The sequence below is a fragment of the Podarcis raffonei genome, chromosome 7 (genome assembly GCF_027172205.1).
Source record: "Podarcis raffonei isolate rPodRaf1 chromosome 7, rPodRaf1.pri, whole genome shotgun sequence".
NCBI classification, from domain to species: Eukaryota; Metazoa; Chordata; class Lepidosauria; order Squamata; family Lacertidae; genus Podarcis; species Podarcis raffonei.
The window spans coordinates 12,580,600-12,605,317 of NC_070608.1; the positions used below are offsets into that span (position 1 = coordinate 12,580,600).

A 24,718-nucleotide genomic window follows, 5' to 3' on the forward strand; every position below is an offset into this window, starting at 1 on the left:
ATCGGAAGCTCTGCCACTCTGAAAGGGCAAGGTCCTTTTGGCAGCACAACTTCCTGGAAATGGGCACCAGTTTCCAACACACACACACACACAGCCCTACACCACTTCTGTCTGATTCAGCAAAGCCCTTGATAAGAAATGTCATCCTTCACTGGGTAATTTTAGCCCTGGAAGATAAGCATCTCTATCAGGCTCAAACATATGGCAGGCTGCAGGAAAACTCGCAGCAAAGGAGCAAGGTAATTCATTTGCTGAAGCTAAACGTACCTGGGGAACAGGGCAGGGAGGAGGGTGATGGGGAGGGAAAGGTGTGTGTGTGTGTGTGTGCGCGCATGCGTGCGTGCGTACGTGCGTGCGTACGTGCGTGCACACACCCCCCCCCAATTTGATGCAATACCAAGTGCCACACTATCCGTCATGGGGAGGAGAGGCACAAACTGAAAACTCAAACGAGGTTCAAGCCAAACTGTTTCACCAAGATTTTAACACCACCGAAACAAGATTCCACAGCCTTGAAATCCTAGCTAGTCCAACCCCATGCAATGCAGGAATCTTTGGCCCGATGTGAGGTTCGAACCCGCAACTCTGGGATTAAGAGTCCCATGCTCTTGTTGTTTAGTTGTGTCCAACTCTTTGTGACCCCATGGTCCAGAGCACCCCAGGCACTCCTGTCCTCCACTGCCTCCCACAGTTTGGTCAGACTCATGTTGGTAGCTTCGAGAACACTGTCCAACCATCTCGTCCTCTGTCGTCCCCTTCTCCTTGCGCCCTCCATCTTTCCCAGCATCAGGGTCTTTTCCAGGGAGTCTTCTCTTCTCATGAGATGGCCAAAGTATTGGAGCCTCAGCTTCAGGATCTGTCCTTCCAGTGAGCACTCAGGGCTGATTTCCTTCAGAATGGATAGGTTTGATCTTCTTGCAGTCCATGGGACTCTCAAGAGTCTCCTCCAGCACCATAATTCAAAAGCATCAATACTGACGGAGTTATCCAGCCTCACATAAATCAGCAGGGTTTAACGTGAATTCATCATTGCTGCATGCAGGTGGTGCAAATTTGGGGCCTTGTGGGCAAAAAAGCACAACTTAACTTTTTGCATCTACCTTTGCTTTGCATGATTTCTTCCAGTTTTTGCTTGTGACGATGAACTGAATCTAAGTCAAAGAGCACACAGAGAGTAATAGAGCAATGGATTTAATGAAGAAGCTGTGCTGCCCACCTGACATCGCTTTGTTCGGGTCACTGCAATATACTGGGACAGAGAGAAGGAAGAGGAAGGCAGCAGTGAGGTCAACGCAGTGTGAATGCGCTGGCAAGAATGTTGCATTGGCTCTGCCGGTGCGTTTGCATGGCACCGACAGCACCCCTTCCCCTCCCCATCTTGGTCTGCTGCAGAGACCCAGCCGGAAGGAGGTCCAGTGACTCTCAAAGCCCCACCCGGCCAGCCGCTCTTGGAATAATAGCTACAAAGAGAGTAGATGCTTGAAGCTCAGAGTGTCTCTAAGCTCTCTGTCCTCTGGCCATTGAGAAGCCTCCCCTTCCTTCCCTTGGCTGCTCTCAGAGCTATACCAAGCACTGCCTGTGGGTTCCCAAGTTTTCCTCTACAAAAATAACAGCAATAACCAGAGGGCTAGAAACTTGGGCTTCAATTCTATTACCCGTTCACCTGAGAGCAGGCCAAATTGAATTCAATGGGACTTACTTCTAGTAGCCAAGTATAGGACTACACTGTTGCTTTAAAATCACGCGGAGAAAGATGTCAGCAAGTTCAAATTCTGGGACATGATGCCAGGTTCTGTGCAGGAGGTGAAAAACCCCCAGACACTGAAAGTTTGCACAGAACCACGGTGATGTTCCCCAGGTGTATCTAGATTGTTAGAAATTTCCCTGTATTTGATTATTATATGCCCTCTTGAGGGCTATTTGTCACACTCCAAATTACTTCTTCTTTCTAACTGCACATTACATTTAAAACGCAGGTGGCGCTGCGGTCTAAACCACTGAGCCTAGGGCGGTTTGAATCCCCACGACGGAATGAGCTCCCGTTGCTCGGTTCCAGCTCCTGCCAACCCAGCAGTTTGAAAGCACATCAAAGTGCAAGTAGATAAATAGGTACCACTCCGGCGGGAAGGTAAACGGCGTTTCCATGCGCTGCTCTGGTTTCGCCAGAAGCGGCTTAGTCATGCTGGCCACATGACCCAGAAAAACTGTCTGTGGACAAACGTCAGCTCCCTCGGCCAGTAAAGCGAGATGAGCGCCGCAACCCCAGAGTCGTTTGCAACAGGACTTAACTGTCAGGGGTCCTTTACCTTTTACATTTAAAACACTCTGCTTTTTAAGGGCTCAACCTTGTAGCATTAAAAAGCAAACAATAGACTCAACAAATGCATTTGGTTTAAGACGATCAATAATGGTCTACTCCATTGTTAAAACTGTTGTATTTTCATTATATTCACACAGAGTGGACAGAGTCTAATCTTTCCTTCAAAAGCAGGCTATGGCGTCCAGGGTCAATGGAAGGCTTGCATTCCATCAGTGATTCCCCATCCAAACCCAACACCAGCCTTTGTTCTGTATCCTAATTAGAATCACTGGAGGCGGCAGGATGTGTGTGAGAATTTTGGGAGCCTCACCTCAATTAACTTGAAGAGCCCATTTGTTTCCTCCTGAAACTCTATTAGTTGAAGGTGTTTATAACTTCCCGCCTCCCAGAATTTGCACAAGCAACCCATTCTCACGTCATCAAGTCGGTTTTATCTAAGGAAAACATAGGCCGCCACCAGTGCCGGATTTACGTATAAGCTAAACAAGCTTAGGGCCCCACTCTCTTGGGGCCCCCCAAAAAATATACTTCTTCTTAATTGCATTTCACTATTAATATAGAGTGGTACCTCGGGTTAAGAACTTAATTCGTTCTGGAGGTCTGTTCTCATCCTGAAGCAAAGTTCTTAACCCAAGGTACTATTTCTGGGTTAGCGGAGTCTGTAACCTGAAGTGTCTGTAACCCGAGGTACCACTGTACTACTTCTTAATTGTATTTCAGTTCAACAATTACTTTAATAAAATACATATTTTGTTATGTGCAAATGGCTTTAGATACCCATTCGGTCCATAAATTACCATATAGCATATATTCAACACAAAACAACCGCGACAATTTGTTGTTGACAGAGGACAGCTGGACATATAAAGGGCCCCATTACCTTCAGTAGCTTAGGGCCTCATTAAACCTAAATCCGGCCCTGGCCACCACACACACAAACACACCTACCCGTAATATCCCAACAGGTCAAAGACAAAGCAATGCAGGGGATATATACAAAAATACAGAGTCACATCACTGGGTCCATCTAAGCTTGTCCACAATGACTTGCAGCAGGTCGCCAGGGTTTCAGGCAAGCAGTTTTCATGCTCACAACAACCTTGTGAGGTAGGTTAGGCTGAGAGGTGGTGACTGGCCCAAGATTTCCCCCAATGAAATTTATGGCTGAGTGAGGATTCAAACCCTTGTCTCCCAGGTCCTAAGTCCAACACTCTAACCATTACGCCACACTGGCCAGAGACTGGACCTGGGACCTTCTGCCTTGAAAGCAGGTCCTCTACAACTGAGCCACGGCCCTTGGCGGATACTGCGGAGGAACGGTCAAAAGCCAGAAGTGATTAGGATGCAAAGTTTCAAAGCAATTCTGCCTCAGGACGGATATTAATGATGCCAGCGTAATTAAACTTCAGTTATTTCTGCCATGCTCTTAAGTTGTTTTAAACTCCTTATAATACAGTGGTGCCTCGCAAGACGAAATTAATTCGTTCCGCAAGTTTTTTCTTCTTGCGAGTTTTTCGTCTTGTGAAGCACGGTTTCCCATAGGAATGCATTGAAAATCAATCAATGCGTTCCTATGGAAACCGCTTTCAGACCAGGTCCGGGGACAGTCTGTCCCCCGACCTCTTCTGAAGGCTGGGGGGGGGGGGACAAGGGCTTTTCTTCCCACCGCCAGCCTTCAGAAGGCTGTTCTGAAGGCTGGCGGTGGGAAGAAAAGCCCTTCTCCCCACCTCCCACCCCGCAAGCTCCGGGGACAGGAGGGCTTTCCTCCCGACTGCCAGCATTTTAAAAGCCCCCAGGACAGCGGAGACTTCTGCGCTGTCCCGGGGGCTTTTAAAATGCTGGCGGGCGGCAGCGCAGCGTTCGCTGCCGCCCGCCAGCATTTTCAGATCGCCCCGGGACAGCGGAGAAGTCTCCGCTGTCCCGGGGGCTTTTAAAATGCTGGCGGGCGGCAGCGCAGTGTTCGCTGCCGCCTGCCAGCATTTTCAGATCGCCCCGGGACAGCAGAGAAGTCTCCGCTGTCCCGGGGGCTTTTAAAATGCTGGCGGGCGGCAGCGAAGCGTTCGCTGCCGCCCGCCAGCATTTTCAGATCGCAGCCATCCGACGGCTGCCGGTGGGGCGGAGAGACCTCCTCCCGCCGCCAGCCTTCGGAGCAGCCTTCCAAAGGCTGGCGGCGGGAGGAGGTTTCTCCGCCCCCCCCGCCTGCCTTCGGAGCAGCCTTCCGAAGGCTGGCAGCGGGAGGAGGTCTCTCCGCCCCCCCGCCTGCCTTCGGAGCAGCCTTCCGAAGGCTGGCGGTGGAAGGAGGTCTCTCCGCCCCCCCGCCTGCCTTCGGAGCAGCCTTCCGAAGGCTGGCGGCGGGAGGAGGTCTCTCCGCCCCCCCCCGCCTGCCTTCGGAGCAGCCTTCCGAAGGCTGGCGGCGGGAGGAGGTCTCTCCGCCCCCCCGCCTGCCTTCGGAGCAGCCTTCCGAAGGCTGGCGGTGGAAGGAGGTCTCTCCGCCCCCCCGCCTGCCTTCGGAGCAGCCTTCCGAAGGCTGGCGGCGGGAGGAGGTCTCTCCGCCCCCCCCCGCCTGCCTTCGGAGCAGCCTTCCGAAGGCTGGCGGCGGGAGGAGGTCTCTCCGCCCCCCCGCCTGCCTTCGGAGCAACCTTCCGAAGGCTGGCGGGGGGAGGAGGTCTCTCCGCCCCCCCGGCAGCCTTCGGAGCAGCCTTCCGAAGGCTGGCGGCGGGAGGAGGTCTCTCCGCCCCGCCGCCAGCCTTCGGAGGAGGTCCGAGGACAGTGGGGAAGACGCGCTGCGCTTCCCCGCTGTCCCGGAGATTTCCCTATGGGCTTTCGTCTTGCGAAGGAAGCCCATAGGGAAATTCGTTTTGCGAAGCGCCTCCAAAACGGAAAACCCTTTCGTCTAGTGGGTTTTTCGTCTTGCGAGGCGTTCGTCTTGCGGGGCACCACTGTATTGTGTTTCAATTGTTGTAACACGCCCTGGGACCTTAGGGGGAAGGGAGGAAATAATAATAATAATAATAATGGTCTACAGTTGAGAGTGCAAGGAGCAAGTGTGGGGTCCTTAATCAAGAAATATTCCCCACTTGCATTTTCATTCTGCATCCAACATGTGGGGAAATGGCAATGTACACACAGCCTTAAATTGATAAATCTGTTGGAAGCAGGGGGGGTCTCTGCCCTCTTCCTACCAAATCGGTACTATCTCCTTGCCTGCTTCCTTTGGACCATCTCACCCAGTAAGCCTTGCTCACGTCTCCAGCACATGCTTTCTGCATTCGCTGAAAGCTGTTAAGTTGCTCTTGGCTTCATCGCAGAACAATCTGCTGCGATCAGCTGTGAAGGGTCGTTTGCTGGGCAGCAAGTGAACCGGTTAACCTCTGAGCTATATAAACTACCCTTTAAACATCTGAGCTATATAAACTACCGTATTGTTCGCTCTATAGGATGCTCCAGAGAATAAGACACACCTAGTTTTGGGGGGAGGAATCCAAGGGGAAAATTTTTTGAATCCCAGAAGCCAGAACAGCAAGAGGGATCTGGCTTCTGGGATACTGTGTGGCTGTTCTGGCTTCTGAGATAACAACGCCAAGCCTCTTCAGGGCAGCGGGATGAAGGCTCCCCCTGCCCAGAAGAGGCTAAGGCAGAAGCCAGGATAGGACCCTTGCTGAAGGGGCGCTGCGCAGTTCTCCCTCTTTGCGTAGCGCCTCTCCTTCACAGCAGAGGCGCTACGCAGAGAGTGAGAACTGCACAGCGCCCCTTCAAGCGAAGCTGGAGAAGGAACAGAAGGAGACCCTTCTGTTCCTCCTCCGGCTTCCAGGACAGGCGCCTCGCTGAAGCTTTCCGCTGCTCCCTGCAGCTTGTGGGGCTGGCAAGGGAAGTCCGGGTCCCCCCCGCCCCCAGGACCACACATTCGCTCCATAAGATGCACAGACATTTCCCCTTATATTTTAAGAGGGGAAAAGTGTGTCCTATGGAGCGAAAAATACGGTACCCTTGAAACGTCACGGGGTTCCCCCCCAAAAAAACTTTCCTGCAAAATGCTTCTGGAAGACATGGCAGCCTTAAAATTGCGAGCGACGGCTGTGGAAAACTGCAGCTACACTGGTCAGCCCCAAACGGGAGACAAAGGGCATGTTATCTATCAGTGTTACTTTTTTGAAAGACCCCAGGCCCGTTCCAAATTTGCCTTACCAAGGGAGCGTTTTTGCAAGCTCCAGGCGTCTCTAGTGGCCTTATTTATTTATTTGTTTGTTTGTTTGGTTGGTTGGTTGGTTGGTTGTAAGAATATTTCTAAACAAGAATGGGAGAATGATTGAGGCTGTGTACATTAAGGTGAGGCGTTGATTGGGGGGGAGCCATTTATTTGAAAAACGCAGAGAGGATAAAGTGAGGGTGAAGGATCTGTCTGATGCCTTAAGCATCTGGGTGAAAGGGGCAAACAAAAAATATTAACAGAGGCGGCACTACAATCTGACTAAAGGTATGAGACCTAAGACCCACGTACCTATGGGATCGCCTCTCCTGGTATGCCCCGCGGAGGACCTTAAGGTCCATAAATAACAACACTTTGGGAGTCCCAAGCCCCAAGGAGGTTAGGCTGGCCTCAGCCAGGGCCCAGGGCCTTTTCAGCTCTGGCCCTGGGCTGGTAGAATGGTCTGTGACAAGAGACTAGGGCCCTGCGGGACTTGACATCTTTCCACAGGGCCTGCAAGACAGAGCTGTTCCGCCTGGCCTTTCGTTTGGACTCAGTCTGACCCTTATGTTTCCCTCCCCTTATGGTCTCGATTTATTGGCTACTTTTAAAATGAGGCTGCATTTTAACCTGTATTTTAAATTGCACCCCCCCATTATGTTTTTTACTGTGATTTTATTGGTGAGCCTGGCTCTGGCCAAGGAGGGTGGGGTATAAATAAAATTTATTATCATCATCATCATCATCATCATCATCATCTAGCCCCAGGTGTGGGGCTAGAGATGCGCCGTACAAATTTGGGAGGAACAAGGAGTGGGGGGTTCAGATTCTGTTACCTGCAAGGATAATCTTCGCTCGCTGGTTTGGCAAGGGCCTCCAAATTGACACAGGTGCTTCTGAGTCCTCTGTCATTTCTGTTACACGGACTTCTCTGCTTTCCCTTTCACCACCATTGATAAGTTTTCCGATTTCTCCTTTGGATGGGATTTCAAGAGTTCCCTTCTTTGCCTTTTTGACGCCTCCAACCAGCAGCTCACTGCGATGCCTTTGGGGGCGCACTTCTTTTATCAAATAATGACCATTAATAATATATTTTCTTGAAGAAAACAACCACAACCACCAAACCCTGAAGATGCACACCCATGCAAAATTCTTCTCGTCTTCAGGAACAACCGATGAACATCTCCAAGGCTCAGAAATACTTTCCTCAATGGAAGGAGCTGCTAGGTTCGCCTTGGCCACCACACCTGTGAAGAAGGGAGAGGACACACTTACTGAAGGGGAAATGAAACCAAAGGCTTGTACACTGGATTAAGTAGCTTCACACAACCAGCCCTATTCAGCCATTATAGCAATCTGGAAGCAGGACAGAGGAGTGCGGATGAGAACGCAGGATCCAACCAACATCCTGCCCCAGTTGAAGACAGCTCTCTGAAGCAGACAGCTGGCTTCTACTTGCGTAAACTTCCCACACGACGTAGACCACATCCACACCATAAAGCGCTATCGTACCACTTTAAACAGCCCTGGCTTCTGCCCAAAGAATTCTGGGAATTGTAGTCTGTTAAGGGTTCTTAGGAGACATTCATTCCCTGCCCTGAGCTACAATTCATGGAGGGAACCATCAATCCTTCTTCAAAAGGAATTCTGGAGTTGTAGTTCTGCAAGGGTAATGGGTATCTCCTAAGAAATCTTGTGTGCCCTCTACAAACTACAGCTCCCAGAATTCTTTGGGGGAAACCATGGCTGATTAGGTTCCACCTTATTAAGTTCCCTCAAGGTGGAACTTAAATGCAATTAATAATAATTATAATAATAACAATAATTGTGCTAAGGGGCCTCCACAGATATAGTCTCACAGGGGCACTAACTGGCGAAATCTCAGAAGCCAGACGGCAGCTGAACATGAGCTTCCCCATAGATGCTATGAGGCTCCAGTGACATGCATTATTTTTGCCCCGCGAGACGCATGGTAATTGATGCAAAACATGGTGGGGCGTGCCAATTAATCTGCATAATTTATGCACGCTGATGCACATGCTGGATCTACTGCTTGCAACGGGCATGTCTGCAGTTATTTGCAGGTAAGAACACACAGCATGTGATAGCAGGGTTTAGAACCGCCACTCGCAGAAGCTGCGGGCAAGGGTTACTGTCTGCAAGCTGCTTGGCCAGAGCTCCTAATCCCAGAGTGCGGAACGTGCTCAGCATGTAGCACGCTGGCCACGGTTCGGGTTACCACTGCCCGCCCGCCCTCTACACCCCCATCCGCGATCGCTCAATGGCAAATGAGGAGCCCGAGGTCTCACACTGGGTCTCCATATTTTTCTCATGTAAGGAAATCGCCACTGTGGGGCCCACCCAGCTCTTTCGATCGGAATAGAGAATCTTACCACCTGGATCAAATTTAAGAGCCACGACCCTCACGCAATACCCCTGGGAATGGTGACGGTGACGTTTCGGAGGAGGCGGGGGTGAGCAATTTATCCAGGCCATGTTACATGGGGAACAGGAAAAAAACCAAACACGTCCCACTGGATCTTACACAAAACAAATTTTTTTTTCCCTTCCAGTAGCACCTTAAAGACCAACTAAGTTAGTTCTTGGTATGAGCTTTCGTGTGCATGCACACTTCTTCAGATACACAGTGTGCATGCACACGAAAGCTCATACCAAGAACTAACTTAGTTGGTCTTTAAGGTGCTACTGGAAGGAAAAAATTTTTTTGTTTTGACTATGGCAGACCAACACGGCTACCTTTCTGTAACTGGATCTTACACAGAGAGACGTAAGAAGACATAACAGGAGGAGCTGCTTGCGAAATCCTTGAAATGACAGCATTATTGGGGGCATAGCTTGGGTTGGGGCACCCATTCTGCATGCAGAAGGGCCTTGGCTCCATCCCCAGAACCTTCAGGTTAAGGCTGGGAAAGAATCCCTGATTGGAAAGCACAGAGAGATGCTCCCGGATTGCTACGGACGATGCTGAACCAGGTGGACCAATGGTCTGATTCAGTATAAGCCTCTGTTTCTGCCCAAGTTAAGCATCTCTGAAACTTGACTCACGGGTTGGAGCCAGTCAGGCAAAAACTATCAAGTTGATTGAGAAGCAGAGACAGGAGGGGGTGGGGCTTGGGCAGGGGGTGGGGTCTGGGGAGATAAACAAGAGCCAGATGGAGAGGTTTGGAGGGTGACTTTCGGGCCACCGAGTCTGAGGTCCCCCACCCGACTAATAATAATAATTTATTATTTATACCCCGCCCATCTGGCTGGGTTTCCTCAGCCACTCTGGGCGGCTTCCAACAGAACACTAAAATACAATAACCTCTTAAACGTTAAAAGCTTCCCTAAACAGGGCTGCCTTCAGATGTCTTCTAAAAGTCTGGTAGTTGTTTTTGTCTTTGACATCTGGTGGGAGGGCGTTCCACAGGGTAGGTGCCACTACCGAGAAGGCCCTCTGCCTGGTTCCCTGTAACTTGGCTTCTCGCAGCGAGGGAACCGCCAGAAGGCCCTCGGCACTGGACCTCAGTGTTCCGGGCAGAACGATGGAGGTGGAGATGCTCCTTCAGGTATACTGGGCTGAGGCCCCAACAGTTCTTAAACTATGAATTGTGTCAGAATATGAAGCTACGGTTTGGTTGGTTTACTGAGCCATCGTTTCCTGGTTTGGATGTAACAGGAAACGAAGGTTAACTACGGCTTCCTGGCATGGTCGGTCACCTGTTGGCTTACAGAGGTTGCTTTGTTTGGAAAGTATTCACTGTGGTTTCCTGGTTTGGATGTAACAGGAAATGGTGGTTGGGGCAGCTTCATGGTGTGGCTGATCACTTGTACGAAGGGGGAATTTGACTGTGTGAAGGCAAGCAGTAAAAGGGGGCGCCGTATTTTCCAGAGACACCCTTCTACACCTCCTGCACGAAGCCTCACCTTTTTCCATTTTGCAGATACAAAACTACGATGTGCTTTTGTTAAGATCCACTCCCTCCCACCCCCCACTACGCCCCTTTTCTCTGAATCACAGAACGGACGTAAACCCATTTAGCAGCTACCTGCATTCAGACACGACGACGTCAGGATTAAAAGCTTTGGTGCCGAAAATAGAACCAGGGTTGTAAGCACAGAAAGGTATAAATAGCGGGGGGGAAATATATATCAAGGAAATGACTCAGGGATCGAAGGTTCAAATGAATAATGTATTTGTTTTTCCTGCCGCGGTGTTTTCCTCAGAGCTATCTCTGTGCAAATAGAAGCCTGTGGACACTCATATTATTCCCGTGCTGGTTTTCTGAGAACTGCAACGTTATGAGGAGCGCAGGCCGGGTGAAACGTACTGCGGAGCGCAGAAAAACACTGGAACTGTGATTCCCCATGAGCAGCAGAGTCTGTCAAGCGCATGAGTGCTCAAAACACCTTGCACATTTGCGTCACACGCTGGACATATGGTGAGCTCCCCAAGCCCTCTGGCAGTGTGAGAAAGTCAAATATATAAGCTAATCACCAATTGGCACCTTAAGCCTAGGCTGCAGTTGTCTATACACTGTAGTCTAGCCAAGGTTGGGGAAGATCAATAGCTCAGAGCCACATTGCAAGGGGTTGGGCTAGATGGCCTTTGGGGTCCCCCTTCCAACTCTACAATTCTGTGGTTCCGTGACTCTAACGGGGATGAGCCCATATGCATCCGAGACGAAGCACCAGGGCAAAGGATGAGGCTGCTGGGCAGCTTTTATCCAAGAAACCAGAATGCCTGGGAAGAAGAGGAACTCAGAGCTGATATGACACGTCCGCAGAGGCAGTCAGGCCTAAGAGTTGCTTTTCGGTGAATTGAAAGTTCCCTGATCAGAACTGCCTATCAAATCAAGACACATCCTTGCCACACGACACCATCCACTGTAACAAGTTGTCTCTGGGGTACTGCAATACAGTGGTACCTCCGTTTACGAACTTAATCTGTTCTGGAATTCCGTTCTGAAACTGAAACCGTTCTGAAACCGGGGTGTGCTTTCCTTAATGAGGCCTCCCACTGCCGGTGCCCTTCCACTGTTCAGATTCCGTTCTTAGACTGAAGTAAAGTTCACAAACTGGGACACTACTTCCGGTTTTGCGGAGTTTGTAAACCGAATCGTTGGTAAACAGGACTGTTCTTAACCGAAGTAAAGGTAAAGGTTGCGGCGCTCATCTCGCTTTATTGGCCGAGGGAGCCGGCGTACAGCTTTCAGGTCATGTGGCCAGCATGACTAAGCCACTTCTGGCAAACCAGAGCAGTGCATGGAAACGCCATTTACCTTCCCGCCAGAGTGGTACCTATTTATCTACTTGCACTTGGATGTGCTTTCGAACTGCTAGGTTGGCAGGAGCAGGGACTGAGCAACGGGAGCTCACCCCGTCATGGGGATTCAAACCGCTGACTTTCTGATTGGCAAGTCCTAGGCTCTGTGGTTTAACCCACAGCGCCACCCGCGTCCCTATAACCGAGGTACCACTGTAATAATAATAAAAACCACACAAAATGATTAATTCTGGAAAAGATCTGCATAAAACCAAGGGCGACAGTAGCCTTGTCAAGAAGGTATGTGCACATGCATTCAAACACAAACAAACACACACACACACCCCTGTAATTCCTGGTGGTGAAGCTCAGTTGTGCTGGGTGCAGCCTTGCAAAGAGGCAATTTCTCGCAGACAACTCAACTCACAGAAACTTGCTTTAATTAGAGTTCTGGGTCTGCAGGGCACCGGCCTCCGGGAAAATTCAAGGAGAAGGCGATGATGCTTATAAAACTCCAGGCGGATCGGCGCACATATAAACCACATTACAGGCCGTAATCAAAAGAGGATCAGGTGGGTGGGGGAACCATCACAGAAAACTCTCCTCCGCTCTGCTACGGAGGATCAAAGAGCAGAAACAAGTTTTTGGGTCCTCCCAAAGATTCTGCCTTTGGGGAGGTGACGGGGTTGGGAAGGCTGCAGTTCAATTGCTTCCATTCACCACTTTTCGAGCCAAAGACACTCCCAACCCTCCTGCAAAAGCACTTCCCCAGCAGAGAGAATTAGCAAGGCATGCGAATGACTTCATAGCTGCTCCTGCAATAGGAACCGGGGTGTGTGCCCCTGCGAAAGGCCTGGAACGGCTGTCGAGGGAGCAGCCATGTTGGGGGCAGGGCGTACGGGCAGTCAGGACTATTTCCCAAACCCGCGGCGTTTCTGACGCTGCTCATCTCCAGCCGACACCAGTCACCCAAGGACAGAAAACGGACAGAGGGATTAGTGAGAATTACAACTCGGCTAATCGCACACCCAAGTCCCGGGCAAGGAAGGTCACGGGAATCTAGGTCATGGACGCCAGAGTGTGACACTTCCAAGTCGGCGCTTGTTGCTACCTAACCCATTTACGCGGGGTATGTAGGAACACAAAGCTATGGTTTTCCCAGTAGTGATGTATGGAAGTGAGAGCTGGACCATAAAGAAAGCTGATCGCCAAAGAATTGATGCTTTTGAATTATGGTGCTGGAGGAGACTCTTGAGAGTCCCATGGACTGCAAGAAGATCAAACCTATCCATTCTGAAGGAAATCAGCCCTGAGTGCTCACTGGAAGGACAGATCCTGAAGCTGAGGCTCCAGTACTTTGGCCACCTCATGAGAAGAGAAGACTCCCTGGAAAAGACCCTGATGTTGGGAAAGATTGAGGGCACAAGGAGAAGGGGATGACAGAGGACGAGATGCTTGGACAGTGTTCTTGAAGCTACCAGCATGAGTTTGACTGAACTGCGGGAGGCAGTGGAAGACAGGAGTGCCTGGAGTGCTCTGGTCCATGGGGTCAGGAAGAGTCGGACATGACTAAACGACTAAACAACAACAACAACATGTAGGAACACCAGAACCTAGGAAGATACCTTGCTACAGATGCTTGATTTGAGATTCCGGGCAGTTGACTAGATGACACTCGGGGGCCAACCCTTCCAGTTGAGAGCCAGTGTGGTGTAGTGGTTAAGAGCGGTAGTCTCGTAATCTGGGGTAGTCTCGTAATCTGGGGAACCGGGTTCGCGTCTCCGCTCCTCCACGTGCAGCTGCTGGGTGACCTTGGGCCAGTCATACTTCTTTGAAGTCTCTCAGCCCCACTCACCTCACAGAGTGTTTGTTGTGGGGGAGGAAGGGAAAGGAGAATGTTAGCCACTTTGAGACTCCTTAAAGGGAGTGAAAGGCGGGATATCAAATCCAAACTCTTCTTCTTCTTCTTCTTCCAATACTACGGGGTTCTATGATTCTATGTTGAGACCACCCGCCTCCTTTGCTCAGCGGTGTCTGACTACCAGTGGCTCCCCAGGGTTTCACAACAGTATGAAATTAAACACAAACAGAAAAATGAAATCGCTGGACAGCACAGCAGTTAAGAAACAAATGAGTTTGCAGCCAAAACAAACATATAAATCAATAAACTCAAAACAGTCAATGGCATTCAAAATAGATAAAGCTATTGTTGCCTAGATGACACACACACACCCCACCATCCCTGCCCTCTCTGTGATGAAAGTTACAGCTACAGCGGTACCTCGGTTGTCAAACTTAATCCATTTTGGGAGTCCACTTAACTCCCGGAACAGTTTGAAAACCAAAGCACAGCTTTTGATTGGCTGCAGGAGCGTCCTGCACTCAATTGGACGCCACGGAACCCATGTCGGATGTTTGGCTTCCGAAAAACTCACTTCCAAGTTTGTGGCATTCGGGAGCTGATTTGTTTGGGAGCTAAGCCATTTGACAACCAAGGTACCACTGTGATTGTTCATTTACCCAACATGGCTGCCCTGCTCACAGCTGTGAAGAATATTCTTACATTATGTCACCACTAGGAAAAAGAGCATAGAACAGGTCGATACAGTGGTACCTCGGGTTACAGACGCTTCAGGTTACAGACTCCGCTAACCCAGAAATAGTACCTTGGGTTAAGAACTTTGCTTCAGGATGAGAACAGAAATCGCGCGGCAGTGGCACAGTGGCAGCGGGAGGCCCCATTAGCTAAAGTGGTACCTCAGATGAAGAACAGTTTCAGGTTAAGAACGGAGCTCCGGAACGAATTAAGTTCTTAACCCGAGGTACCACTGTATATAGGTGGACTGCCCCAGAATCAGCTGACTTTTCTTCTTTAAGTTCTCAAAGCTCTTAACCCAGATCAAGGTTGTCAGATGTTTAACTGATCATCAATCACGGTCAGTCCTTCATTTATTTTTCAGCAGAGCGCCTCGACCAAAAATGGCAACTAGACGTTTCATTTTGGCGACTGCAACCTTAGTTTAAGGAACCATTTGGCGCCTGGTTTCTATATCGGAGTTCCTAACACTGGGCACATGTCTTGCACACTTCTCTGCTGTGATGTGCAGGACACAGAGTGGCTGTGACCGGACCCTAAACACCCAGTTGAGCCCGGGGGGCAGAGTTAAGGACTTGGAGATATTCTCTCTCCCCTAAAGGCTCGGCACAGATTCCACCACCATTAGGGAGGAGAGATTGGCTAATCCGTCAGCCCGTTGAAAGACAGCAAACTGGCAAATAAGGGCAGCGAAAGACCCGCCCAGGGTTCCTAAGGATCCTTTGAGAAGGCAGACACGCCTGAATCCATTAATGCTCTTTAATAGGCGAGCGAACGCCCTGCCAATAAAGCTGTCTGAGTTAACTAGCTGCCTACTCTGACAAGTCACTCCAGGTGAAAGGGCCAGGGGAAGGAGAGGACAGGAAGATGGGAGGCTGTCATTTGCTCCCCGGGAGTTGCAAGGCTGATGATGACGGCTCGGGAGAAATCCCCAACTCAATGGCACGCCTCTCTGGTAGCAAAGCAAGCAGCATTTCCAAAACAGAAAAATAAAAAGAGGTGGGCGTGTGTGCAAAGGCCAGAACTTGCTCGCCAGGGGTGGCGCAGTGGTTAGATGTCAGACTAGGACCTGGGAGACAAGGGTTCGAATCCCCACTCAGCCACTCCGGGTGACTCATTACAAGCTACAAGAAAGTAAGAGCTGTTCGACTGTGGAGTGGTCTCCCTTGGGAGGTTGTGGACTCTCCTTCCTTGGAGGTTTTAAGCAAACAGCCATCTGTCAGGGATGCTTTAGCAGAAATTCCTTCATTGTAAGGGGGCTGGACTAGATGACCCTTGGTGTCCCTTTCCAACTCTACAATTCTATCCGTAAATGCCAGAAAAGAAAATACAGGAGGACCTTGGTTTAATTCCTGACATATTAGATAGGCTAGGGAGAGACTCCTGTCAGAATTCCTGGACAGCTGCTGCCACTCCGTGTAGACAATGCTGGCTACAAAGGTCACCCGTTTCTGGAAAACACAGGAGTGCTCTTGTGTTCGAATCCTGATTGTGGGTTTCTCACAGGGTTGCCCACTGTAAGAACAGGGTGCTGGACCGGATGAGTCCCTGGCCGGATCCTGCAGGCTCCCTTTGTGTTCCCAGAAGCTCAGTGGCAATATTTTCCTATCGCTTTCAGGAGTAGCGGAATGAATGAATGATTTTATTATTTCGGTTACAGACCAGTTCCAGCCCACATAAAATATAGAATCATAGAGTTGGAAGAGACCACAAGGAAGTCATAAAACACGATAGGGATAGATTTGAGTTTGCAATTAGGTATAACAGGGACAATACAGATATAGCAACAGTAAATATATTTATAAATTAAAACTTAGTCACTAACATATAACCTAAAATTATCATTTAAAACCTTAATCATTACGATAGCAGAGCTTGTTCCCTAAGTTTTATGGCAATCGCACAGAATTTGACCACCCTTAACGTGATCTCAGGATCCTTGTCCTCTACCAGGGATTTTAGACACTGAAGTTCGGATTCATTTGGAGATTTTTGCATAGCAGGGGTAATAAATACCAAGGATATATCCCCGTAGAAACGGCAGCGTAACAAGGCATGAGAGACAGTTTCTACCTTCATCAAGCCGCAGGGGCACAGAGGAATGAAATAAAGAACACAGAACTTAGCAGGAGGAGAAATGACCCAAATGAGTGTCATGCCGGGCCAAACTAAAGGAAAGGCATCACTTTGTGTGTGATAAGGAACTGTGCAGAGCAGGTAAAGGCTGGGGTGTTATCAAATGGAACAGGCCGACACCGAAGGACACTGTGCGTGTAAAAACAACATCAGCCAATAGCAAGGCGGATTAGCGGCAAAAAAAGAGGAATGAGCAGCTGGGTATATGGCCCTGAGAGTTCACACAGCCTTACTCATATGCTAGCACAGGTGCCCAAAGCAACTGGCGGTAAAAGGAAATTATGCTATGTCTTGTTTATTTCTTTGAAAGGAACAATATCTGAAAGCAACAGCCAAGAGAGAAGCGTTGTTGTACGTTTCTGCACCCCTGAGAAGGCCATCTTTGCTTCTTCTAATAAAGAGTTAACTTCACATACTCCGTGTGATTTATTGCAGGCTGGCTCCCCTGAAACCACTGCAGTCTCCTCCAGCAACAGATTTCTTTCCGCAGGGCCTGTAAGACAGTTATCCTTGGTGAAGACTTGACGTTTTCATCCCCCAAAAAGTTTTTGAGTTTCTGCTGAAATGAGGCTGCATGTTGTATTTTAATCTTGTTTTTTTTAAGTTGTATTTCAATCAATTGTTTTATATCTGGTGTTAGGTGCCCTGAGCCTGGTCTTGGCTGGGTATAAATAATTTTTATTATTATTATTACTACTGCACCTGTTCCTTCACAGGGAGGAGAACTCCATCCAGAACACACAATTTACCAAATTCCTGACCTGGGGACCACCAACCACTCTGGGTTTCCAGGTTGTTGCGATTTAAGCTTCAGCTCACCGGCCTTCATCCAGCCCACCGATGTCTCTGTGTGTCAGCCTACGACTTGGTTGGGATGCAAGGGAGAAGCAAAGCTGGGTGTCTTCTGCGTACTGACGAAATGGCACTCCAAACCCCCTAACCACCGCCTCCAGCGGCTTCGCAAAGATGTCAAACAGTGCCGGGGTCAACGTGGGAGCCTGTGTGAAGTCAGCCAAAGGCGCTCTCTGAAGCCGGGCCTGCAGGTAGGAGTGGAAAGGCTGCAGGGCAGCCCACCTAGTAAGTTCAGTTATAGATAGCAGGGGCGACAGACCTCCGTCCTTTCCATCTGGAAAAGAGAAAAGTTCTTCTCCCTCTCCCTCAACACTTGTGGACATCCAAGGAAGCTAAATGATTCAGGACAGGCAAAGGACTTCTTCACACAGTTAACCTATGGAACTCACCGCCACAGGAGGCAGGGATGGCCACCGACTATGGTGGCTTGGAAAGAGGATCAGACAAATTCATAGAGGAGAGGGCCGTCAATGGCTACTAGCCACGATGGTTGGCCCTGCCTCCAACTGTAGAGTATCAACTAGAGAGTATCATCTAGTCCAGGGGGTTCCCAACCTGTGGCCCACAGAGGCCATTCAACCGGCCCACGAGCCACCCCTGAACCAAGCTGCCTGGCGAGTCCCCACGCGCTGCACTAAACAGGTGCAGCACAGCGTGGGGACTCTCTTCCGCAGCTCCGGAAATTGCTTCTGCGCATGCCCAGATGCCAGAAATCGCGTCTGCACATGTCCGCGGTGCCAGAAATAGCTTCTGTGCATACCCAGACACCGAAAATCACTTCTGCACAGGCACGAATTTCAGCGTCTGGGCATGCACAGAAGCGATTTCCGGCGCCGCGGACAAGCAGAGACGCAATTTCCGGCATGGTGCTGCACCGGTCCGGCCCACAGAGGATCTCTGTGGGAGGGATCTGGTCCACGTCCAGTAAGCCTTGCTGACCCCTGATCTAGTCCAACTCTCTGCAATGCAGGAATATGCAGCTGTCCTATACGGGGATCAAACCTTGGCATCTGTTGGGCCACAGGATGCTGAACCAGATAGGCCATTGGCTTGATCCAGAAGGCTCTTAGGTTCCTATGTTCCTATGCTCCATGCTATCTGGGGCTGATGGGAACTGTAGTCCCTTCTTTCTCTTTCATTTGATTACCTTCCTATTCCTTCTTTATCTCTCGCGCTTTCTTTTTCTCTCCTCTTTCACTTTTTTGCCTGTATTTTTCTGATGTGGATATGGACTTTCAAGAGAAAATTCTGAGCGCCCTCATAAAACTAACATTCTCAGGTTTCCTTGGGTGGTTTTTTTATTTTTTGGGGGGTGGTTAAACTGATATACATCAGGGCAACCGTCCCTTATTTGGCGGGGCAGTCCCTTATCCCAGCGCCGTGTCCCGCTGCTGTCCCTTATTGATGATGTCCCTTAAATTTCCCGGGTTTCAAAGGAAGCAGCTCCTTTCCCTCCCTCCCTGCCGGCCAGGGAGGAGGGAGGCTCCAGCTGTGTTGCTTGGCTGCATTGCTCACCCAATAAGGAGTCTAAGAACGACTGGGGGGTGGAGCTTGCATGCCTTGTGCCAATCAAATCGGCCGCGTTGCCTGGGGACTCGCCTTTGCTCAGCGCTTCCCAGCAGAGGTGATGGTGGTTTTCCTTGCTGCATCCCCTTTGCCGGGTTGCTGCGCTGTGGGAACCACCGCCTGAGGCTTTGTTTGGCTGCTGGCTGGGCTTTCTGCCTTTGGCTCGGAGGGGCTCAGAAGCTGAACATACCTGTGCCCGGAAAATCCCTTATTTTGGCTGCTGATCCCTTGTTTTTGAGACCGCTGGTCCCTTATTTTCAAATCTGTAAGTTGACAGCTATGCTGATGTAAGATTGCTGCACACTGCAATGCAGATTATCCGAAATGGACCTCACAGTTAACTCCCCCAACTTTACCCAACACAATGATATTTGCATCCTGCCTTCTCCATCGGCTACATTCTGAAGATGATATTCCACAGTGACATGCCAGAGGTAACAACCATCAATCCCTGTTTTCCTGCATTTCCATTACAACGTTGAGAGCCGGCATAAGTGGCCCTCTCCAGCGCTGTGGATCAAATTAATGATTAATTCAATCAAGATCCTGGCCTTTGTTCTCAGAACTACCTCATTTGGACATGTAAAAGCTTATTCTAACTCTATATTCTGATTCCAATTCGATTACTAACCTTGGCTTATGTAGCCAAAACAGCTATAGCGGCGCAGCTGTTTTTATTATTTTGCTTGTAAATTGTTTTGCTTGCGTTTTGCCTTGACACACATGCAAAATACAATTAAGAACAAAAGAGCTACGCTGGTTCAGGCCAATGGCCCATCTGGTTCACCACCCTGTTCTCACAGTGACCAACCAGATGCTGGTGGAAATTCTATTATTATCATTATTATTAATCATTATCATTAGTAGTAATAAAGGTAAAGTACCCCTGACAGTTAAGTCCAGTCATTGGGTTGTGGCGCTCATCTCTCAGGCCAAGGGAGCCGACGTTTGTCCGCAGTTTTTCCGGGTGATGTGGCCAGCATAACTAAGCCGCTTCTGGTGAAACCAGAGCAGCTCATGGAAACGCCGTTTACCTTCCCGCCGGAGCGGTACCTATTTATCTACTTGCACTTTCTGGCGTGTTTTCGAACTGCTAGGTTGGCAGGAGCAGGGACTGAGCAACGGGAGCTCACTCCATCACGGGGATTCAAACCGCCGACCTTCCGATCGGCAAGCCCAAGAGGCTCAGTGGTTTTGACCACAGCGCCACCCGAGTGATAGTGGTATATAAAATTGTGTGTGTGTTTGTGTGTGTTTGAATACTAACACTCACACACACACACAAAACAACCAAACCACCCCACCCTTACTCAGGGTTGCCATATTTTGAAGAGCAAAAAAGAGGACCCATTTGCCGACTCCTACTTTTATCTACGGATCACTATGACGACTCTCATTTTAAATACCCCTAACCATACGTAGGCTATAGAACATGGGTAGGCAAACTAAGGCCCTGGGGCCGGATGCGGCCCAATCGCCTTCTAAATCCGGCTCGCAGATGGTCTGGGAATCAGCATGTTTTTAAATGAGTAGAATGTGCCATTTTATTTAAAAAGCATCTCTGGGTTATTTGTGGGGCATAGGAATTTGTCCATACCCCCCCTAAAAAAAATTAGTCTGGCCCCCCACAAGGTCTGAAGGACAGTGGACCGGCCCCCTGCTGAAAAAGTTTGCTGACCCCTGCTATAGAAGCTGTAATACACTGCTAGTAGCTGTTCTTAACTTTCAACAAGAAAATAATAATGATAATAGATATTGCTCCCTCACCTGCTACACAAAAGTATTGGGGCTAGTGCCCACATCTTTGTGGACAGAACAATTTAATTAAACTGTTTAAAATGTACATATGGACTCTCCTTAAGGACAGGGGGGAAGTTAACTCTTGCCCTCCCAGACTCCTTCTCCAAAATTTTTGTAGCTCAGCCAGAGTCCTTTGAGTTCGGCCACAAGAGAAGGGATTTCTATGTGATGTAGATAGCTTAAGATGCTGCTCTGTTGTGATTCTCTGCTTAGCTGGGTGCCTTACATCTGAGTGTCATGCACTAGAATTTTTTTCTTGGGTTACTGTAAACAAATAAAAAAACCCCCAGACATTTTGCCAAATTTTGAAAATATACCTGGACAGAAACTTTGATCCTAAAAAAGAGGATGTGTCCTGGAAAAAGAGGACTCATGGCAACCCTGCATAAGCAGCCATACTTAGATGCCTGGTGTCTGGGACTTGGCAAATGACATGGCTATCTGTCTGTGGATCAGGCCAGGCCTGTCTCTCCCTGTCTTCATGCAAACCTCACAACCCTTTTCCAGACTCAAGGTATCCTGGTACCTGGGGAAAAGGGAGACCTGCCCAAAGTTTTGCCTTGCAAATCAGTGCTGGTGTGAAAAGAGCATTACACCTAATTAGCTGTGATGGTTAGCTGTGCTCTGCAGTTAAATCCTTTCATCTGAAGTGATACAAGATGAAGAGGCATTTTAAAAGGCCTCTGTAGATGCAATCAGCATCCCTCAGCTCCACTTTTCATGAAAGAAATAATTCTGATGTTATCTTCAGATACGTGCTTTGCAGACCACGCAAACATTTAGAGGATATTAAGAAAGTTTGCCTCGTTGAAAAAAACCCAAGATTCACCAAGGGCTTTGTTCTCGCAAACAGTTACTCCGGCTTTCAAAGGACTTTCACTGTGGTTTGGACTCCTCAGAAGGAATTAAGGGAGGAAACAAACAGGATCATCGTGAGAAAGGAGAATGCACCCCTATTTCTAAAGTGCTTGTGGGGAGACAAGGGAATCCTCAATGCATTCGGGGGGGGGGGAGGAAACGGGGCTCACTATCCTATATAATAAAGGCATTTTATCTTACGAACTCGTACCAGTTTTATACCGGATTTGCCAGTGCTTCCCACCAAATAAGGCTGGGAATTAGTCTGGTGAGGGTGATCTGAATTCTCTGTTAGAATTCCTTGTCAACTTCCACTCGGATTTCCTGGCGGAGGTGCATCTTGGGATAGCCACTTGCAGATGGAAACCATCTGGAGCAAATTGTTCGGCTAAACTCTTTGCCCCTGCAGGTATCTCACTGGCGTGGGCTCGTGCTGCTTGCTCCAGATCTCTGCCTATGTTGGAAACAGGACGCATTTAACTGCAAGGGGTTAACTTTCGGTATAGGGTACAATAAGGTAAAGGTGAAGGGACCCCTGACCATTAGGTCCAATCGTGACCGACTCTGGGGTTGCGGTGCTCATCTCGCTTTATTGGCCGAGGGAGACGGCGTACAGCTTCTGGGTCATGTGGCCAGCATGACTAAGCCGCTTCTGGGGAACCAGAGCAGCGCACGGAAACGCCGTTTACCTTCCCGCCGAGCGGTACCTATTTATCTACTTGCACTTTGACATGCTTTCGAACTGCTAGGTGGGCAGGAGCTGGGACGGAGCAACGGGAGCTCACCCCGTTGTGGGGATTCGAACCGCTGACCTTCTGATCAGCAAGTCCTAGGCTCTGTGGTTTAACGCACAGTGCCACCCGCGTCCCATATAGGGTACAATATCTCCCCCCAAAACACACACACACTATGTCAACAGATTGCCCTTGCGTTCTCAAATAATATAACTTCGATCTGTGATCAATAATGCAACTTCCCTGCCAACCGCACTTATTTAGCAGACAAAATACAAGCCGTTCTGAATGGCACACAGGTGAAAACACAGGACCTTGGTGCGAATTCTGTGCATTGCTCTTAACGCAGAAACAAGTTCCCACAACTTTGTGTAGGTTTGAAGTTCTGAATGTTTCACAGCACAGTCTGCTCAGAGGTAAATCTGACCGACTAGACTGCTGCTAGTTGGGTGTACTCAGGACTGCAATTTTAAGCGTGCGCCTTAGGAGTGTGCATTAACAACAGCATGCAAAGCGCAGGACATGTTAATGAGAAGGTGGTTTCCTGCATTGTCTGGGAACGTATTTTGTCTTCCTCCAATCCGCCTCTGGGGAGTCATCTTTCCTTGGAGGAAGACGGTGCTGGAGATTATTGTAAATAATCAAATTGCTCATCCTGAGTTGAGCAGGGTTACAGAAGCAAGCACACAGGGGTCAGGCAAGTGCTAGCATTCACAGGGACTTCACTTGCTCTGACTCTGACAGGCAGCCGCTTCTTGTTTTTAACCGGGCATACAAGGAAAAGAAGGGACGCGGGTGGCGCTGTAGGTTAAACCACAGAGTCTAGGCCTTGCCGATCAGAAGGTCGGTGGTTCGAATCCCCACAACGGGGTGAGCTCCCATTGCTCGGTCCCAGCTCCTGCCAACCTAGCAGTTCGAAAGCACACCAGTGCAAGTAGATAAATAGGTACCACTCCGGCGGGAAGGTAAACGGCGTTTCCGTGCGCTGCTCTGGTTAGCCAGAAGCGGCTTAGTCATGCTGGCCACATGACCCGGAAGCTGTACGCTGGCTCCCTCGGCCAATAAAGCGAGATGGACGCCGCAACCCCAGAGTCGGTCACGACTGGACCTAATGGTCAGGGGTTCCTTTACCTTACCAGGAACAGAATCCGGGACATTCTGCATCTGAGGAGCACCTCCTCAAGCACCAGAAATCCTGCACAATCTGGGGCCCTCCTGATGTTGTTGGACTCCAGCTCCCATCAGCCCCAGCCAGCAGCGTCAACAGCCAGGGATGGTGGGAGTTGTAGTCCAACCAACTTCTGGTTGGCTGGCGAAGGTGGCACTAAGCATTTATGGAGTAAAGCTGAAGCCGCTAGTCTTTTATCTGTACGCTGCCTGCAAAACTTCAACTCCTCTGCAAGGAAAACAGGCGAAATTATGCTTTCCCACCCATGCACTAAACTTTTGGCACACCTCTCCGAGTCCCAATATCCTACTGTAACTAAGCCAAAGTACATTTAATTGAAATTAATGATCTAGCCTTTCCCTGTTCGCCCTGCCTTTCTCTTCAGCCTCCCTCATGTCTATTTCTAGATTGCAACCCCCCTAAGGACCTACCCTCTCGCCCTTTGATACGTGTCATGGACAGGACTGGATCTGCATTATTGACAATGGAGGCCATGTGGGATAAAATGTCGGACATCATAGAAACGTAGAGTTGGAAGGGACCACGAGGGTCATCTAGCCCAACCCCTGCAAGGGAGAAATCTACCCAATGGGGGGTTTGAACCCATGACCCTGAAACTAAGAGCCTCGTGATCTACCAACTGAGCTATCTAATGTGAGAGATGCATAACTCGGAACACACCTTAACTCGGAATTCACCTTATGCTGAGTCAGACCACTAGACCATCTAGCTTGGTATGGTCTACACTGACTGGCAGCAGCTCTCCAGGGTTTGGGGCTGGGGACCTCTCCCAGTCTTCCTGAAGATGCTGGTAATTCGAGCAAAGAAGCTTCTCCATCTCTAAGTGATTGCAGGTAAATGTGCGCCCACTGGGTCGTCATTGTCAAGTTTCCATCTTCCAGCTTAGCTTAGCTCACAGAACTGATCAGTCAGTGGCCAAGTCAAGGGAAGGGGTGCAAGCTCAGTGGGAGAGGACATCCATTGCATGCAAAAGGTCAAAGGTTCATCCCATTGCATCTTCATTATCGATGAAGGGTTTGAGACAACTATGAAACTGAATGCCAGGATTTCGAGTCCAGTATTCCATGTCCAGGGATGTGGGTGGCGCTGTGGTCTAAACCACAGAGCCTATGACTTGCCGATCAGAAGGTTGGTGGTTCGAATCCCCGCGACGGGGTGAGCTCCCATTGCTCGGTCTCTGCTCCTGCCAACCTAGCAGTTCGAAAGCACGTCCAA

The 24,718-nt window shown here is 49.5% G+C and overlaps 1 long non-coding RNA gene across 1 annotated transcript in view; it reads right to left on the minus strand.

The window, feature by feature from the left end:
- The window catches only part of LOC128417080 (uncharacterized), a 149,118-nt gene that overhangs the window by 16,561 nt on the left and 107,839 nt on the right, over positions 1-24,718 (minus strand). Inside the window, exon 3 of the long non-coding RNA XR_008331375.1 lies at positions 7,343-7,753. This is a non-coding gene — a long non-coding RNA (uncharacterized LOC128417080). The remainder of the gene's footprint in view (positions 1-7,342; positions 7,754-24,718) is intronic.